At 41.1% G+C, this 20,819-nt stretch overlaps 1 long non-coding RNA gene across 1 annotated transcript in view; it reads left to right on the top strand.

The window, feature by feature from the left end:
- Positions 1 to 13,625, top strand: part of LOC134471881 (uncharacterized) — a 102,155-nt gene extending 88,530 nt beyond the window's left edge. Inside the window, exons 2-3 of the long non-coding RNA XR_010041587.1 lie at positions 8,960 to 10,464; positions 11,390 to 13,625. This is a non-coding gene — a long non-coding RNA (uncharacterized LOC134471881). The remainder of the gene's footprint in view (positions 1 to 8,959; positions 10,465 to 11,389) is intronic.
- Positions 13,626 to 20,819: the final 7,194 nt, after the last annotated feature.

Below are 20,819 nucleotides of genomic sequence, written 5' to 3'. Positions count from 1 at the left end.
CAAGCTTGTTTTGTTTTTGCAGTGTAAGGGACTGGATCTAGGGCTTTGAGCATGCTGAGTGAGTACTCTGCCACTGAGCTGTACCCCAGCTCTTCCTTTCTTTTTCCACAGGCTGTTCCCCTCCATCTAGAACTAACCATGGTGGCACCCCTTCTCTATATGCTTTGGTCTTCAGTCTTTCCCCCTGTACAGTCAGACTTCTGTATCCAGATGTTAATTTCCTATTAATCACTCAGTGGAGCTTCTACCTGCCCCAATTATTCCTTCAGCCTCTCCAGTGAAGGTCACCAACAGTCTCCTAGTGGCCAAACCCAGTGGACAATTTTCAGCCTTCCTCTATCGTGCATCTGTGCTGCGTTTGACATAATCTTCTAAGTGTCTCAAATAATTTTTCTTCCTGTTCCTATGGTCATGTCAGGCCCACTCCTAGACTATTTCACAGGTGTCCTTAATGGCTTTCCTGCCTTGTGTTTCTGTCTAAAACTAAACGTGATCAAACCATTTTCCCATCTGAAGTCTTTCCATTGATCTCCATCATGAGACACACAGTGCATGAGGCCTTTTTGGAGCCATGAGCCTCTTCTGCCTTTCCATTCTCATCTTCTGCCCTTCTGCCCTCTGCCTCTGTGTCCTTTCAAACTGCCCAAGCCATTCTCCTGCTCCTTCTACCACTCTGCTCTGGCATATGGCTCTGCTTTCACAGCTCAGCTCAAAGACCCTTTTTGGTGAAGTGTTTCCTGACTGCTCCTGGCAGAGTTCATGTCCTCCTGTTCTTCATGTCCCCAGATTTTTCTACACTGGATTTTGCACGTAGCATGCTTGTTATTTCTTTTTACATCAGCTTTCCCTATGAGACTGCAGGCTCCTCATGGACAAAGGAAGGGTTTAATCACTTAGTCAATAGGTGCATATAAAACAAATGGATAATGGGGAAGGGGGCATCGCTGGAGTCTGGACTGGTAGAGACAATGCCCACTGGCATAGAAGACTGTGCTCCATAGATGTACACAGTCTGCCATCATGACTTGATCTCCCTTTGGCATTTCACCTGCTTGCTTTCTATTGCATATTCCCTGATTTATGAAAATGGTATCTCTTTCATTTGCTTCCTTTGGTAGCTTCCCAAGGAAGGTACTGTATCTGCTTCCCAAGTAAGGTATTACTCAGTTTCTTCTGGCTTCGACCTGTACTCTTCTCCTTAAAATTCAATTTTGAAAAGCGAGTCGAGGAGTTCAGCCACTGAAAGATCTTCATTGATTTATGTTGCCTTCCTTATTTATTAATGGGACCATTTTCTCCTTGATATTTTTCCCCTCTGATGGTTTTGTAAAAGCTCTGTTTCTTCCTTTTAACCTGATGCATCAGAGAAGCCCAGGTTTTGTGCTTCCTCCTCTCTCCTGTTCCTCTAACAGACTCTAGTTGGGATACCTTTCTGTCTCCTGCCCTGAACTCCTCACATTCAGCAAAATTTTTAAACCACCTTAAATCTTTATGTTGATCGTGGAAGCAATCAGACTGTTCACTTCTTAACCTCTACATTTTGAGTTTTTTTAAGAATTAGCAAAACACATTTTGTAATCTGACTTTGGTTTTTGATCAGCATAGTGGTTGAAAACATGACCTTGGTTTAAGGGAGGGTAGTGGAATGGGAAAAAAATGAATTAAGTTATATCATGTAAAGGTGCAAACTCCCTATAATAAATATGATTACTGTGTATACTTAAATGTACCAATAAACTTAATTAATTAAAAAAATAAAGAACATAATCTTGGAACTAAACTTCTCAGGTTCAAATATCAGGGCTACTACTTATGGACTGAGTGACTTTTTTCCAAATTCTTAAACTCTTAGTGCCATTGTTTCCTCTTTTGAAAAATAAATGGGTTTAATAGTATCCACTTCCTGGAGATGTGGTGATGCTTAAGCTTATTGAGAGCTACACTGAGAAGTGTGCCTGGCAGAGAGTAGCCTTTTGTGGGTATCTATTCTCTTTGCTGTTTTACCTCCACTGCCAAACCCCAACACCCACCTCTCCCTCTTGCAGTGTGCAGTGTGCATTGTGATCTGGGGGTTCACATCTAACATCTATTCGGCTCATACAGGCTATTCGGAGGCAGCTGAATCTAGAGTTTGCACTTGGTTCATTGTCTAGTGCTGGGATTGGAGTTGTGAGTGCTACCCCTGCCCTAGGCGGTGGTAGCCTGCATATCATATGAGGGAGGAAAAGAGGCTTGCTCCTCTGTTTCACTTCTGTTGCTTTTGCTGTCTTCTGCCACTATGATTTTTTGCCCCCGTGCCATGCCAACCTGCATTGGAGCCAGCTGATTATAAACTGAAACCACCACAAACTGTGAGCTGATAAACTTTCTCCTTTAACTTTGAGTGTCAGCTATTTTGTGTCAACAACGAGAAAAAAGTAACCAACACACCTGTGTAGAACATTTTCCTAGGCCCTAGACGCAGAATGACTAGAGAGTGAACATGGGTACAAACAAAAGGCAGACTCTGGGGATTACATCAAAAGAAGTAAAAGTAAATGGTTACTAAGTGCTTATAAGGCTAGACAGTGTAACAGGTGCTTTATGTAGTTTATTACATACATCACTTCTTCTTTACAACAACCCTGTAAAGTTGAAATCGTTTCTCTGTAGGTAGTAGAGGAAGAAACTGAAACTTAGAGAAGAAACTGAAACTAAAGCTCCTGTCCAATGTTTCGCTGTAGTATGTCACAGCGCCCTAACTGGCACCCAGATTGGCCCAGCTGAGTAGTCCTTAATCACATACTCTATCCCAGGTAAGAGTGGGATTGTAGTCCTCGACCTGCTGTAAAGTCCTTTCAAAGAGAACTGGAGCCAAGTATAGCATTGTTCCAGCATGAGTGAGAGCTAAGATGAGCTCCAGTAACTGGGGAATTGTAACATCAAGATCAAAGGGTAAATCTGAGAATCAGCACTCCCAGCATTGGAGTACAGCGGAAAACAGATGTTCTGCGGTGGCTAAATGGGTGTTTACTGGGTGAACACATGTCTGTGAAAACATAGTTCACTTTGGCTGGGGCTGTGAGTGGGAAGCCAGGCAGGGAGTCCCCAAGAACTAGATTTCTTCAGTCAGATCATGCATAGGCAGCATCACCAGGAAGGTTTTAGAGCTGACTAGGGGAGAACAGGCCAGCCAGGGACCACTTGCTGTGACTGGCATTTTGGGAAGTTTAGATTCATCAGGGAATTTGGTGTGAAGCCACACCCACTTCCCTCCTCAGCAATGGAGTTACAGGGCAGCTCTGTTGATCTCTGTATTTGCCCTGTGAGACTGGGAGCCAGCATTGAGGAAAGGGTTGGCTCATACGCAAGGCAAATTGACTCTGCGCAAAATTTACAGTGACCAGGCAACCTGGGAGGGGCGCCTTCTTACCAACTGTGTCTCAGGGTGTTTTCAGAATCCATGTCTCTTACCAGTGACCTGCAGATGAGGCGGGACGATGACCTCCATCTCACACCGCTGCTACTTGCTTCTCCCAATGGGTCATTTTTGTCCCTAGGTGGGGACACCTCATCAGCTTTTTTTCCCTCAGCTCTTTGCTCTTCTCATCTGTCCACTTAATATTGTCTTCTCTGGATCCTAGAAGGGTAGACTGCTTGGTCTGATCTCAGCTCTGGTATCTCCTCTGAAGGCCTATTACTCTTCCCTCCTCATGGAAAACCCAGACCCGCCCAGTCGCATCCTTTCCCACACCTTAGACCCTAACATTGTCATCTCAGAGTGTCAGGTTTGTTTACTTGCTTAATCCCTCTTCCCCATGGACTTTAGAAGACAAACTTTATTTGTTTATTGTTATAATCTTAGGAAAGGGCCTAGCACAGACTAAGGCACCTTACAAACAGCTTCAGAATAAATAAGTGAACCTAAACAGCACCCTTGACACAGACTTAGCTTAACATGAGCATATTCAGTCTCTGTTGCTGTAAATTTTCCTGTCATCTGGTTTGAAATTCAAGAACGTAGTTTTTAATATCTGAGACAATGGAATTTAGTTGAATGTAGTGCAAAGGTAGAGTTGGAATTTCATAAGCTCACAGAAGGGAGAGAAAGCCATATGATTTTTAAACTACTACCATGTAATTTACTATAAAGTGAAAAAGTACGTTACTCTGCAGCATTTTTATACATATTATATTTTTATTCCTCTACTTAATAAAAGGAAATGTCACCTTAATGTTGGTGCAGGGTTGAGCACCTAAGAAGTTCAAAATCAAGAATCAGTGAGAGAAATTTAATCCTGCCTATCACTTGCAAATGCTCCTTCGGGAAATTTCCTGTTCATGTTTTTACTGATTATAACACATTTTAGTTTTCTCCTGAAGCGGCTTTGCTTTTTCTCTCTCTTTCTTTTTAAGGAAACACAATAATCGCAGACAGTGTTCCTCAAGTGTCCTAATGGGGTAGATATCACCAGAAAGCTCCATTTGTCCTCACGGTGCAAAGCTTTAACCTGCTTTGGAGACTTATCTCTGTTGCTAGGACAACTCACTTTCTCCCCGGTTCCATTTGTGCTCTGGCTTCCACGGTGTCCTTATTTTGATGTCTTACCTACATCTGAAGTTTACTGTTCCACCCTAGCCCATTATCTTCAGTGGCGACCAACCCTCTCCTCTAATTCTCACACTACCTTCAGGAGCTCCACTTAGGACCCTGAGAAGTGTCATCTGGGACCATTTTTCACCTTTCCCTTTGGAGCACCCCACAATCAGGGTCAAAAAGTCTCCAATCTTTGTGGGACTCGTGGAGCTCTCTGGTGTCACTAGTTTTCCCTGGGGTCTTGGGCAGAAAGGTGTTGTCTCAGGGAGTCTAGAGATGTTCCTTTAATCTCACTCCGTGCCCATATGACTTGGCTGATCACCCAGAGTTCATTTATTGGAACTTGAATTCCTCAGTGCGGCAGTGCTGGGAGGTGGGGCTGAGTGGGAAATGTTTGCCTCCCGAGGCTTGAGCTCTCATGAATGGATTAATGCCGCTCTCCCTGAGTGAATTCTGCTCTCGGGGGACGAAGGAGCTGCCGTGACAGCAGTTTGTGGTAAAGCGAGGCTGCCCGTTGTGCCTCATCTTTTGCAGATACACTCACATTTCCTTCCCCTTTGCCCTGAGTTGAAGCACCTAGGCCCTCCCCAGATGTAACTGCCCATCTTGGACATCCCAGCTTCCAGAATCATGAAACGAAACAAATCTTGCTCTTTTATAAGTTGTATAATCTTAGATATTTTTATAACAATAGAAAATAGACTAAGGCAGTGCCCCTTAGCATCTACGCATCTCCCACTGCCCACGGCTTTGGCTTCTGCATGAGGTTGGCTGGTGAGAGTTACTCCTTGTGCCTAAGCCTCCAACATTGCTCTCCTTGGTGGACGAGCCTCAGCTTTGCCTCCCCGAACAGCGGGATTGGCTTGGGCAGATTTAGTGTGTGGCTCTAGGATTCCTCAGCAGGCCATGCCCTGCCTTCTCATGTACCATGATCCTATGCCCACGGTCCTACCTCCCCAAGCCCTGTCTTCCTTGGAAATAGTAAAAGTCACGTGTACACTTCAAGCTGCTAAGTTCTGAAGTACTTTACTATTAAAGCAATTTCAACTACAACAAGACTTGCAAAAAACATACAATAAAATTAGCCACTTTTCACGAATAATAGTCAGAACAATTGCCTTCATTCAGAAAATATGTCCTGGAGAGCTGGCAGGTGCAGGGACTGGGCTTGATGCTGGGAAGTCCTATGGGATGTAAGACCAGAGTGTTTAAACTGAAACTTGAAAACTGAGCATGTGGGTGGGGGCAGGGAAGCAAAAGGAGTGGTGTCTGTCCCGTTGCCTGGTGTCTGTCCCGTTGCCTGGACTTGTTGATCTTGTAGAAACTTCTGGTAGAGACGGCTGTGTAAATTAACATTTTCTCCTTTTCTTGGCAATCACTGTAACAACACAAAGGAAAATTATTTAACTATCTCCTTTTCGTGTGCACAAAGCTAAAAACAAACACACAGATGCAGCCTTCAGACTCCAAAATATATGAAAGAGACGTGAAAAGGAACAGAAGGTGTGTGGGTGGGAGGAAGTGAAAGGGAAGAAATGCGGGAGAATAGAGAGGCGGGCTGGTGGTATCAGGTCTCAGAAAATGCCAAAGGAAAATATTTCTTGATGGCACGGAGCTCTTTCTCTGAAGCAGAATTCTGTGTCTTCTGTCTGGATCTGATTTAGTGCAGAGCAGTAGAAGAGATGGGACCACACAAAGAAGCACGCAGACATGCCATCTTGGACAGCAACCTCCATCTGGGTGGCAGGGAGGGGAGCAGCCTTTGGTCACCGAAGCTGCCAGCTGGAAGACTCCTCGCAGTTTTCCCTCTCATCCACAAGCAGCTCTTAAATAGAGCTGGTCCAGGGAAATTCAGCAATGAGTAATAAAAATGAATTAGTGCAGTATCGATATAAAGGCTCCGTAAGAAAAATAGAGACGTAAGTAGCAATGGGAAACTTATCTGAAACCTGTTGCTATCAAGAACTTAAAAATTATGACTCAGCACTCTGTCATGAATTTGTAAAAAAGTGAAACTTTTGCCTCTACGGTAGAAACTCCCAAAGCACACAGGTGAGAAATCAGACCTCAAATCACAGAATTGTGATTTACAAAACTAAACACCCAAGCAATGAAAAATTAAGAAAACTGAATACATACATCAAATATATGGGAGGAAAAAGACTACCGTACCAGTTGATATAAATGACCTTAATGACCCAGTAAAGAACATTTTCAGCTTTACTTAAATGGTGGCTCTAGACAAGAGCCATTCTTAAATAAGTGACTCAAGATTAAAAATAAACAAATGGGTACAAATGTACTGGCAAATGAAGTCAGTATGAAAGAAGGCATTATGGTCGACACATTGGGTCAACTTGAGAAGTTTAACTAAGACACTCAGCAGGAAGCCGGAATCCTTACTTTGTAGAATCCTAGTCCTGTGCAAGAGGAGGGCACAGAGGTTGTGTGAGTGCTACACTTGTCCTGGGGGTGGGTAGCCTGCTTATAAGGGAGAAGAGGCTCTCTTTTCCCCATCCCCTTTTGCTCTGGCTGCTTTTTTTTTTAATTTTAAAGAGAATAAAACACAACAAAGCAGAACAAAAAAAATCAGAACAAAACAATGTAAGCAACACAAGACTTCACAAGACAACAGGAAATCAATATGGCTACCATAGTGTCTCATTTTCTTTGAAATAGTTGTCCATACCTTAACACACAATACCATCAAACAAAACAAAATAGTATAAAACCCATTTTAAAAAGAATAAAAGCATTATGGGACTTCCAAAAAAGACAATAGGAAGTCGCCAATGGCTACCATAGTGTCTCTTGTTCTCTTCAAAATAGCTGTCCATAGCCTCATACACAATGAAATCAAATAATAGAAAAGAGACTAAAACCAAACAGAACCAAAGCATGAAAGCATTGCAGGACTTCAAAACCAGATATCAGGAAATTAACAATGGTTACTAAAATGTCTCATTTTCTTCAAAATAGCTGTTCATACCATTACATGTAATAAAATCAAACAAAATGAGGAGAATAAAACCAATTACACAAAAGAATGAAAGCATTATAGGACTTCAAAACAAGATAATAGGAAACCCAACCATGATTACCATAATATATCCCATTATGTTCAAAATAGCTGTCCATACCATCAGACACAGTAAAATCTAACAAAACAAGACAGAACAGAACCAAACTGAAGGGGGTTCATGAACAATATAGGAATCCAAGCAGCCAAATTAATAAATTTAGAATTTTATTAGCTGAGCTTAGTGACCATCTGTGGACCCCTGTTTCAGAGTCCAAACGAGGGGCACTGAACTGGAAAGTTACAGAGCTTTTAAAACAGAAAACCACAAGAAGACATCCTATTGGAAACAATTCAGCTAGAATCTTACATTAAGTTTTGGTTGACACCTGTATCCTGCTTCTTTGTTGAGCAGATTAATTTTTCTCTTGTGGATGTAGCTCATTCTGCTTTTCTCATATGGGACTTGTACCCTGAGTAATTTTTCACTCTTCTGGGTCAAATGCAGGGTACAAGATGGCATTAGTTATGCCAAGCTACAACACAAACCTAACAAAATTGTGAAAACATTACGAGAGTTCAAGATGAGACAGTAAGAAATCAACATTGGTTATCACCCTCCCCTCCTGGGTGTTTCCTCCCCTATCAGTTTTATAATATCTGTTATGTTTTTGGATCCCGCTAACTCCTTCTGCTTTGTATGCTAGTGTTCACTCATATGAGTTCAAACTGTTTTGCCCATAAACGCGACTTTCAGTTGCATCCATTTACCTACAAGACATACTACTACTTTATACTACTTTATAGCTGGGTAGTTTTCCATTGTATAAAATACCATATCTTTTTTATCCACTCTGGTTAATGGGCAAGTTACCCTGGTTTTTTTCTGGTCTCCTGTCACATGGAACAACTGTTTTCTCTTCTTTGATTTTCAGTCTATGAATTTCATTTTGAGTTAAATGTGTTTCTTGTATACAGTATATTAATGGATCTTGTTTCTTGGTCCATTCTCCCTGTGATTCTTTTTACTGCTGAATCAAGGCCATTTACATTAATGGTTACAACTAGCGTCCACTGGTTCATTGCTACAATGCTATCCTCCTTTTTTTGGTCCTCCACATTTCCCATTTCCCATTCATTCAACTGCCTGTCCTGTTGGGTGATCCCCCTCTGCTGCTGTTTCTGGAACCATAGTCATCTTTATCTCTCTCTAGAACATCCTTCAGCACTCTCTGTAAAGCTGGTTTGGTGGTCATAAATTCCTTCAACTGTTCTTTATCATGGAAGAATCTTATTTTTCCAACAATTTATGAAATACAGTTTTGCAGGGTACATGAATCTGAGTTTGAAGTTTTTTCTTTCAGAATTTGAAACACTTCACTCTAAACTCTGGCTGCTTTTACTGGCTGCTGTCTTGATGTGTCTCCTCTCAGCCACACCAACCTGCCGTGGAGCCAGCTGATTATGGACTGAAACCTCCACAAACAGCTAAGTAAATCTTTCATTCCTTCATTTTGGGTGTCAGATATATCATTCCAGCAACAAGAAAAAAGTAACCAGGACAGAAGGGATCAAGTTCTTAATATCACCTAAATAAGGTGCAGACTCAAAAAGAGGTGTTGGGCTCAAGAAAAGATTTTCTACTACTAAAGCATACAACAGTGTCGTAAAGATTCAAGGTTATGACATCATGCACCAGAATAACATAGTCTTGGTATGCACAAAGCAGACATAGAGCTCATTAAAGAGAAAAAGGTGAAATACTGTAGGAGCCATGACAAATGTGGAGGCCAGCAGAATAAGGCTTGCAGCCCACTGCTGCTTAGTGACCCTGTGTTCTTCCCCTGGCGGAGCAGGAAGAGAGGCAGGTGTAATTACACCCACGCACACTCAGCCTGTAGCTAGGTGGGGGCTCTGTTGTGAAGGAGGGACTGTTGAGTCAAGAAAAAAAATAAACAAATAAAACTCACATTTAAAATTAAACAATACAAAACAAAAACAAAAACCTACCACTAGAAAATTTTAAACATTTTCCCTTTAATAAATCATGAGTCAACGAGAAAACAGACACCTAAGTGGTCTTCGCATGTGTGCAGGACGAGAGTGGGGCTTATTCCGGTAGCTCCATGCCCAGATTGCTGCCTTTCAGCGGGTGCATCCTTTCAGCTCTGGGAGAAGCCTCCTGTTTTACACATCCTTCTCCCGCGGCTCTCAGCGCATGAGCCTCCAAGTTTGGGCATCAATCATTTGTCTCTTAACAAATTATTCCAAAGTAATAGGAAAGGTGTAAAGGAATGCACATTTCGTTGCGTTGTGCACTTTCCCCTGCTTTCTTGGCGGCCTTACTGCCTGAACAAGTGCACTGGTAATTGTAGTTTAATTACTTCCTGTGCTGCCATTAGGTAACCATCATGGTAACGGGGCACAGATTTTGCTATTACTTTTTTTTAACTTAGAAATGGACCACAACATCCCCCCCCCCGCACACACACACACACACACACACACACACACTAGTGTGTTTATAGTTAATGTGATCAAAAATACAGTAAGTGCTTAATTTATATTAAAGAACAATTTATTGCAGTAAAAGACACATTGCAATGAACTTCCCTCAAAATTCTGCCCCTTGTTTAAAAAATGCTTATTTGTCATTCTTGCCTTGCTCTGAAGCTGCTCTGAAAGTCTTCTTTTATTCCTTTAGTTGCACTATTGTAGCTGCCTCAATGTCCTGAATAGATTCAAAACACTAGGTCTTCTACGCAGTGTACATGTCCAACAGAAGATGCATGGATAAGGAAAATGTGGCATTTATACACAGTAGAGTACTACATTCCCATGAAGAAGCATAAACTTGAGAAATTCGTAGGTAAGTAGATGCTACTTGAGAACACAATGTTAAATAAAATAAGTTTGACATGTAAGCTTAAATATCACATAGTTTCTTTTGTATGAGAAACACTAAACATAAATACTAATATATTCTGTACCTTGGTTCTGAACTTAATTCTTTCCATGATTCTGGTTGCCAACTGAATTGGTTATGAACCAAATCAATGGTTAGTTTCAATGTTGACCTTGTGGGGAAATGTCCACAGTAATACTTTGACTCACAAATTTAATTTTTCCACAATTCTAGTTGTAAACCTAGCTAAACGAGAACTCACTCAATTTTCCCCATAAGTTCTACAATGGACGCAATCACTTAATTTGGTGCTGGGGACTGAACTCAAGACCTCACGCTTGCCAGGCAGACACTTATACCACTGAGCTAAATCTCTAGCCCCTCAACCACTGAGTTTGATTTGGTTCTTGTTCAATTGAGTTTGCTACCAGAATTGTGGACAAAAATAAGTGTGTGAACCAAGGTATCACTGTATATATATATATATATATATATATATATATATGTATCTGTGTATCTATCTTTATATACATGTGTATATATGTGTACAAATGAAGGGCAAAGTAGGGTAGATATAGACCGAAAAAAGTTCCAATACTTTCCCAAATAATGTATTCTGTTGCTTCAAAAGCATATTAATAAATATTCTAATCTGTCTCATTTATATGATCAGTTTATTTTAATTCATTGAAAAGAAAGTTTTGTGGTATTATCTGCTTGTAAAACTTGTTTGAGTATATGTCTTGTACTCTGAAGATAATGCCACAGAGGATATCAACTGTTGTTATTTTCATATTTTTAAAGAAATCTTATTTTTCACAAAGTAAAAAAAAGAGTAAATTAAGTCACCAGATTAAATACTGAAAGAAAAATATTTGCACCTTTCAAGGACGTTTTGACATGAAAAGAGCCGGAAGTTACATCGCGCTGGACCTGAGGAAGGAAGGCATGAAGATTCGCCTGTGTGTGTCTTTACCGCCTGCCTCTCCTCCATGGCTCTCAGCCACAGCCTTTACTGAGTTTTTCATCACCTTATAAAGACACTCAGGAAACAGGACTTCTAGGGCCGCTCCAGAAAGTGACCAGAACAATGGGATAAACGTGTTCAAAGTGAGGCCAAGTCTTTTGAGCGATTCCTGGCAATGCGTCTTTTACTAAGTTTACTGTTAGGTGTGCAGATTATTATCAGCGTGTGCGATTTATTAGTACACAGTTCTTTTCTTTCTTTTTTTTGTCTTTTTTCCTTTTTATCGGTACCAGGGATCGAACTCACGACTGCCTGCTTGCAAGGCAGGCGCTTATGCAGCTGAGCTAAATCCCCAGCCCCTTATTAGTACACAGTTGTCTTCCGACCTCTCCCAGTTAGCTTTTAGCACACTTAAATTTGGTCTGCTGCTACTTGCTTAGTGCAGTTCTCAATAAATCCTGTTGAAGAAAAGAAAATTATTTTGAATTCTAAATCTGTGCAATTGGCCAACAGCTCAGCCCATGTTGGTTTCTAGTCCTTATTTAGGGTTCTGGGGGACTAGTTTGACCTCACTGACCTAGGTTTCCAGACTCTGTTTCCTCTCCCATTTGATTGATAAATACTTTCCTATAGGAGGCCAAACACCTCACTGTCAGTGCCTTCTAGGTCCAACCAGGAGAGCTGTGCAAAATTCGTGTCAAGAAGGTTGTGACTTTCAAAATACTTTCCTTTCTAGAGGCTGTTATCTGTGACACTAATTTTACTCTGAGTGGGATGGGCAGAATCTTTGGCACAGAGGCCTGTCGGAGTCACACTGCCATGCTGCATCTCTGGTCTTTGAGGCACAATTTTCCTGGCAAGAGAGACCCAGGTTCCTGTCGGTGTCTCCTGGCCCGCGGGCACCTTCTGATGGGGACTGTGCGAGGGAGGAGGCAGAGCTTCCCCGTTTCCGGAGGAACAGGACTGGGGCTGCTCTCACCGCCCTTCCAGGGAGCTAAATATATTTGCCACTGGTGAGCTGTTTGTAATTAATGTGTGCTTTGTGGTTTTAATCTTTCTTTAATCTGCAAAGCTATAAAAATTTACAGCACAATTTTAGAATCAAGAAAAAGCTAAGTTGCCTGGTAGAGTCCTTAAAGATACCCTGTTTTCCTAGATCAAAACTGCCAGGGGTGGTGCAGGAAGGCTCTTCCTGAGCTGTCCTGCTGGCTTCTCTTGGTGGTCTTGTTTTGGCCCTACCCAGGAGTCATCGGAAGCAGGAGAATCATCTCTCCAAAGAAAATAAACAATACAGTGTGTGCCATATAAAACGAAGGGAAGAAAAGAACATCTTAGGTAAATACCAGACTACTTATTTTATGATTTTTAAATGTCATTTTTGCTCCAATATTGACTTTTTATGGAGGATGAATTATAGATCTGTAGTGCGGGGGAGATGGGTTTCTTTTTCTTTGACGCAGCCGGTCAAGTTAAGCATTGAAGTCTGGTAATTAGTTAGGAGTTTCTTAGCCCACTGAGAAAACTGGGAGGTGACCCTCGGGAGAAGACAATACACCCAGGAAAGAGCCAGAATGGGCCAGAAAGAAGCACAAAACAACATCCCAATCTTGTTGCTACAAACAGATGTTGCCGCGGGCACTTGCCTGCAAGAACAAAATACAATACCGATCCCTCGCGTGTCTGACTGGGTTTCTGTCTCTGAAAAGGAGTTTGGAGGCAAATTATTTCAGGGTTGTAAGGGCTGGTAAAAGGCAGGGAGATTGGAAGTGCTTGTCATCTTTGGTGACCTAAGGTCTCAGAAATGAGGCTGAGAGAAGCAAAAGGGGTTGAGCTGGGGTCAAGGGGAGACCTGGAACCAGCAGTGGGGTCAAAGGATGGCGGAGACAACCACATTTCCAAGCAAAGTTTTCAAAAACCTAGCTAGAAGGAGCAGATCTGAACTGAGGTTTCTGGAGGGCAGTCACAGGAGGCTAAAGGGGAAAGAAAGAGAGAGAAAACCGAGTTAGTCCCCCCCTGCCCTGCCCTCCACTCGGATTTTGATTGTTCTCTTACTGTCTATGTACAAGACATGCAGACTTAAAGCAATGTAGATTGAATTAGTTCAATTCAATTTACATAGACAAAAAGAAGTTAATTCAGACAAAGGGGTTAGGATTCAGTGGGGGTGGAATGGGAGAAAATCCTTTTGTTGTGTTTGGAAAAGTTGTTTGTTTTTTAAGCTGAGTTGAATGGATGACCTTGTCTTTCAGTTTCTTTGCGTAGACATGGAAGTCTACAGCACTTTTATGATTTATTTTGCCAAAAATCATATTGTTCTTGAGAAACTAAAAGCAAGTATTACCACAAACCTCTAATTACTTAAATTCTGAATTTATTTTTCATGTATCTTCCTTGCTTATAACAATGAGCCATTTCTAGGGGCAAACAATACAGCTTGAGAATAGCTGGTATTTATTGAAGGCCGTTGTGTGTCTGGCACTGTATTTGTAACAAAAGTATGACTCAGTGTGCATTTATATAAGTTTATGTAATACTTCATCCAAGTTTGTATATGCCGGGTGGCAGACGTGTTTTAAGAGATTATATCGGTTACATCATTGGACCTCCCAGCTGCAATATAGGCAATATCTCTCTACAGATAAGAAAACTGTGGCCCGGTAAAGTTAAGTGATTCGTCCCCAAATTATGCAGGTAGCAGGTGACAGAATCAATATTGTTGCCAGACTATGGGTTTGGATCTGGGCTGTTATCTGTGACACTAATTTCATATCCCTTGAAAATCGTAGGTACGGTGGTCATGTTTCCATTTTACAAATAAAAAGAAGGAGATTCAGGAATTTAATTGTCTAGTGAGTGGGAGAGTCAGGATTCAAATTCAAGCCTGAGGAAATCCTACTATAGCTAGAAGAGGAACCACAGCAGGAATGCGTTGGAAGACCTGAACCTTTTGAACTTTCTTGTACACATGACTGGCCTGAAGATTTTGTTAAATATGAGTTCTGATTCTATAGTCCTTGACTTGGGCTCAGGGTCTGTAGAATATTCCAGTGTCACTCATCTTAACCTTGAATTTGCTGCTACTGGGTTGAACTGTCACCTATGTTGCTACCTTGAAAAAAACTGAAGCCTTGATGCTGATAACTACATGTTCTCAGCTGTCAGCCATCAAGGTTTTAGATATTTTCAACAGCCAAGAGGGGTCCAGACCAGCTAGACCAAGCAAACACCACATTGACACTCTAGAAAGTCTTGGGTTCATTATAAACTCATTATAATGATAAAAAACCAAAAACCAAGCCCAAACAAAAAACATCCACCAGCAACATGACAGATCTGACTACTACCAAGTCAGGGAAGAAAAAAAGTAGGATCCTGATTCTTGGGAATATCCACCTTTTCTTTTGAAAAAATGAGTGATGGTATGTATATTGTACCCCAGATAGCCCAGCCCTGGTAAAAAACCAGGCACCACTGCCCCAGGACATGGTAACTTTAGAGCACGAGCTACCCTTTTCCATACATTAAATAAAAATTCTCACCTGCTCCTATTTGATTATTTGAAAACGGTATTGAGTAAGAAAAGAAGCTGTAAGTTGGGTAGCACCAATAAAGATGTTACTGTAACATAGACCACACTTTGAGAAATAAGGTTTCAGGGTTGGGACTATGAAAGAGAAGGTTCCTGAGGTGGAGTCTCATCCTGCCAGTGTCTGTGGAGAGGGCGTGTTGGAAGCAATAAGTAAACCAGGCATGGCAAATTTAGCTTGGAATTCTGCAAAGTAAATTTGCTGTTTTCTTTCTGTAAGCAACACCAAACCTATTGAAATCTGACAGTTTTTTTCATCAGCAAAACCACTTACACTCTTTTTAATTGACTAACATCCATAGCACTATAAATTTTATCCTAAATTTTATCATTTTCTCTATAAAATATCCCTTTAAATTTCTATGTAAACATACCTTCCTTTTTGATTTGCATTTATGTTCTTATGTTCTGGTCCACCAAATAAACTCAAATTGGTCTTCAGCTAAGAATGTGTAAGACACTTCGTGTTTAATACTTTATTCGGATGGCATCTTAATTACTTATATTTAGAAGTAAACCTGGAATCCCATTTTACCTATTTCTTTTCCATCAGAACATCCTCCACTTAATTCATTATCTTGCATTTCCTGAAGTATTCCTGTCTTCTGACTTTGTTCATTCTTTTCCTTTCTTTATAAAAGCTGAAACTAGATTCTGAACCTTAAATCTATATGTCAACTGTGGCTTATCCAGCCCTGAGAAGGCAGGAATACAGTATCCTGGAATTCATGATTTATGCCAAACTCCCTCGTCCGTCTCGCATCTACTGCCAACTGAGCTGAAAATTGAAATGCTGGCTCTGTCTGTGGGCTCAGACTCTGTTCCTCTGTTGTGTTAACTAATTCATTACTAACCCTAGCTCGAGTGTTTTGCTTACCCAAGAGCACCTCATACTGAAGAGCTTAAAATTCACCTACAGTCTCTATTTCTTTCATTCATTGATCAACTTTATCAGGGTGCTGTCCCTCTGGGTACCGATTTCTCCCCCATTGCGTAGCATCCTAATCAAAGCTCACAGGCACACTGCACTCCTTCATTACCTGGAAATATGCAATGTTCACAAGTCCTCCTGATAGAAATGCAGCTCAATAGCCAAATGAGGTGGGTCATGTTATTTGACCCACCCTGGGACAGTTTCAAGAGTGTTATTATTAATACACTGCCAAGTCTTGAGGTGATGGGAAGAGTCCCATCAGAGCCCAAAGAAGTTTTTGAGGGGGGGTCACCCCTTCTACATACGAATGCAGTCTTGCAGATGACCATTGGTAGACCTATGATGAGAAGTACTCAAAGCATTGTTCAAACATGGGAAAATGATAACAAGTTAAGCTGGATCACCATGATTAGGTGCCCCCAACAGGTAGTTAATTAATACTCTCTTGACCTTTGTTTCTAGCCACCCATTTCACATTGTACCTACGTATGCGTAACTGTTTGCATTTGAAATACGCTGTATGCACACTGTATCTGTCATCTGGAAATTCAGATTCATTGTAATTTAGCTTTCCAGCCTTATTACATTGGAGTTATGGTTATTGTAGGGCGTGTTTTCTGCATATGCTACAGAGATGGTGTGGACAAGATCCATGAGTTCTTCATCCACCCATGGCATCATAACTCCTCTTTACACTTGATTTTCCCTTGCATGGTTTCAGTTACCCATGGTCAATGGTAGTCTGGAAATACATGGAAAATTTCAGAAATAAACAGTTCATAAGTTTTAAATTTCCCGGTTGTTCTGAGTAGCAAGATGAACCCTCGTGCTATCCCTCTCCTTCCTGCCTGAGATATTTATCTTCTGTTTGTCTGGAGTGTCCACACTGGTATGTGCTACCCACCCACTAGTTACTTAGCAGCCATCTCAGGTTATTAAATTTACAGCATCCCAACACTTGTTTTCAGGTAATTGTTATGATATTTGTTAATGGCCCCAAAGCACAAGAGTACAGAAGTAAAGTACACCCAATGCATGAAAGGAGAGATGAACTCTGGTCTATGCTGCAGTGCTGCAGGGAACTTAGGAAAAACCATAGTGTAAGGTTCAGTGCAGTTCATGGTTTTGGCCACCCTGACCTTTGGGTTTCACACTCTTCTGAGAATAATTCTGCCTCTTATTAAGAACTCTCAATCTAATTACTCAGTTTGCTGTACAACTGGTTGTTTTTCATGGATTACATGGCAAATCTCATCATGTAGACCTTATAACAAACTATTCACACTATCCAGGCTGTTGCTGTGTTCACTTAGTAGTCTTACTGGATACAACATGTTTATTTTAAAAGAGGAAAATACTCCCCAAACTTAAAAATGGGAAGAACTTCTATGATACCAATTTATCTTCATTTACAAAAGCCTTTTAAGAGGTCTGGCCATGTCAGGACTAGTCTTGTTTGGGTGCCTCTCGCCTGCAGGAGTTGATGGGGTGTCTGCCAGCACTGCCTTTTAACCTTCTGAGCAACTTATTCACTGCACGTCTGCATATTTAAATCACAGGAAGGATTCCCAACTTGAAGACCTACAAAACACATTGGATGCCTTCGTGAGGTCAGGGAAGAACAGCTAAGGTTAATGTGCTCAGATTCCTGCTCTCTCTTTTTCTTTTTTTACTAGCTCTTCTCCATTGTGCTGCACACATTACATCTACAGGAAAGTGGTGTGACCCGAATACACAAGTTGGATCCCACAGCATGTGACTGACAACACTATTCATGAAGTGGTCCAAAGAATGCTGGCCAACATCTCATGAGCCCTGAAAAGTCATAAGATCCTGGAGACAATTATCACAATCAGTGAGTTCCTCCCTCCTGCAGAAACTGGTACAAATGGTATTTAGGACACATCATGGGTGTTGCTTCTGAATCAAGAAAGCCCCTTTGCAGCGGTCTTAAAGGGGAGGTGAACTCTGCCTCAAAGAGCCCTCGGTCCCCTCTTGCCAGAATCTGTTAAGTCTTCTGTGTCTCTGAGCTCAGCAATGACAGGAGAGTGCTGCATTGCTGTCACTTGGCCAATCTGCTTCTTACGGAAGGTCATCTGTGAGCTGGGGCAGCTTGCTGATTGACACTGTCCTCACTGCAATGGGTGATGATGGTTAAATGCACACATGGGCATCCGGGCTACATTTCCCACTGGGGTCACATACATGCAAACACATGAATGTATATATTTAATTGGGTTATAATCTATTGACCATAGATACCAAGGCACTGAGCATGCAATTAGCAAAACAGCTTTGACTAAATATAGTTAGCACTAAATATAGTTGGTTAATTGGTATTTAATATGCTTATTAAATGTCAATTAAGTATCTTTAGCAATGAATTGGTACCTAATTAACTTACTATAGCTATCCTGTTACTTGACATTTGAACAGCTAAATATTCTCTACAAGTTTAATGTTTTAATAAGAAACAAATTATCCATGTATTGCTCATGAATTTTTCAGTTAGTTTAATGGGATTTAAATGTATCTCCCAACTTGGATACATGTTTTTCTTATAATCAACTGGTATTTTACATTTCAGATGTCTTTTGCACTTGGAAGGCTGATTACATGAGAGAAAAAGGCTGTAGAACTAGCTTTTACAAAGTTCTCTAATCTTGGTTCTGTCACTGGACACCCTGGGTTATGTTAGACGTGTCATCTCTCTGCTGTGGGACCACAGTGTCCACATCTGCTCCATGGCATTAATACTGAAACTCACAGGGCTAGGGTCAGAGCTCAGTGGTACGACACTTTCGTCTCACGTTCAAGGGCCTGGTTCAATCTTGCATGCTGAACAAAAAGAAAAAGAGTAAAAAGCTGCAAAAATCATATTATGTACAAACAGAAAAAAAGCACTCAAATGAGCAAAATATCTTCTTAAAAATAATGATTAAAAATTCTTAGGAAGGTTTAGTGTATAGTCATTCCATTATCTATGCCTTCATGTAAAAACCCTTGAGATGATTTATTGTTGGGAATAAATCTAGTGGTGTCACTCCCTGAAATGCCCCTAAGTGGTATAAACTTGGTTTTATTAGATTCCCTAATTGAGAGGGACATCTTGCTTTGAAGAATTTGGGCTGCTCTCCCAAACACATCTGTCACCTTCTGTATCTCTTTATGGGCTCCTACCTATGGCTTCATTTACTGTATTAACTTGACCATGTAGCAATCTTTAGATCTTTTATCCCAAAATTGTTGGCTTGTGACCATAGCTCTACCTCAGGATATGTTGTATTTAAGTGACTTTTTTAAAAATTCACTTAGTTTAAGGTCTTTTTTTTTTTTTCCTAAATCGGTACCAGGGATCGAACTCACCACCACCTGCTTGCAAGGCAGGTGCTTACGCCGTTGAGCTAAATCCCCAGCCCCAATTTAAGGTCTTAGCCCATCTCTTGGGTGATCTCCTCCGTTTGTCACTGTTGAAGGCTCATCAGTGATTTGCCATCCCAGCAACTTCCTCATGGTTACTGGAAGCAGGCAGCGATGCTCTAAAGCATTGTGTCTCCATTCAGGTTCACTTGTTTTACATCTTCTGCACTCGTAAACAAGGATTCTTTTATTAAACACCTACAATCATTCTAGTGCCAATTACCCCATCTTGGCTCACAACCTGAGAGCCTTCACACTCATCAAACATTTGCTTTACTTAAGCTATAAAATATGATAAATTAAGTAGAAAAGAGTGCTTAGTGTGTATCTCTTAGAATTTGTTGTTGGATCATTTATATATGATTTCATGGCTTGTGCTTATTCTATTTCTCAAAGTCTTTATGGTTTCAGACTAAGGCCATTATTACTGACTAATTTATAGAGGTTGCAGTCAGCCCTGTCGAGCGGCTTAACTTGGTTTTGTTTCCAGGGGCAATATACATTGTTGAAGTTAATTGTTCCCTAACCACTTTTTCCATATGGCAGCGCGAGTCTCTCTGTAATAGCTTTGGAATGATTTATCCAACACTTGTCATTACCCCTTGGATATTGCTTGGGAGGTTTCATGGATCTTTGTTGGGCTATAGCATATCACCAGTGTGAATCTGTTGAAACTGCTACCTCAACTCACCGACTGCCTGTTTTATCCTCTGTATTGAGATTAGTTGGTAATATTTTCTCCACACGTGAACTAGATTGTTATTATCCTTATTACCATTGTTAATGTTATTGTGGTACAGGTGCAAAAATATTCCTGTTTCTGCTACTTCTAAATCTCCCCCTCTGGACCTAAATTAATAATGAGTGCTATATTAGTCAGCCAGTGATAGATGTGGGTTCCCAATTTAGGCTGCAAACTCCTGCAGACTTTTGGTGACTTTACAAGAGACAGTGCACGTGTGCTTCCTCAGTAAGCTTAGGCAGGACAGGGCAGTGTCTATAGTCAGATTGAAGTCAGGAGATAAAGTCTCACGAGTGCAGGTCAGTACCAATGGGAACCTGGAGAAGTGATGCTTAGCCTTGATTTCTGCTTCTGTGAATGGGGAGTAAGGAAATAGGGCTTACGAGGACGACTGGTGAGCACCACAGGGGGACAGTGTACTTAAAGGGTTGAGTAGAACATCTACATGAAAAGATCTCAAAAGCAGGAAGCTGGAAGTTACTGACAGTGGATGTTTTCCTAATCTAGCTCAATACTATGAGTGAAGCAAGTGGAAAAACAAGATGACACTCTTAAAAGTTTGCTATGGCTTCATTAACATCCAAGGGAGGAGATAACAAATGACAGCAACACCATGTGCTGAATGTATAGACTTTGAGAACAGCCACAGAACACCTGCCTGTTCTGTTGG

The sequence above is a fragment of the Cavia porcellus genome, unplaced genomic scaffold (genome assembly GCF_034190915.1).
Source record: "Cavia porcellus strain 051 isolate PalLab524CR breed Dunkin Hartley unplaced genomic scaffold, mCavPor4.1 scaffold_20, whole genome shotgun sequence".
In the NCBI taxonomy this organism is placed as follows: Eukaryota; Metazoa; Chordata; class Mammalia; order Rodentia; family Caviidae; genus Cavia; species Cavia porcellus.
Note: the sequence above shows the minus strand (reverse complement) of the source record. Positions and strands in the feature narration are given on the sequence as shown.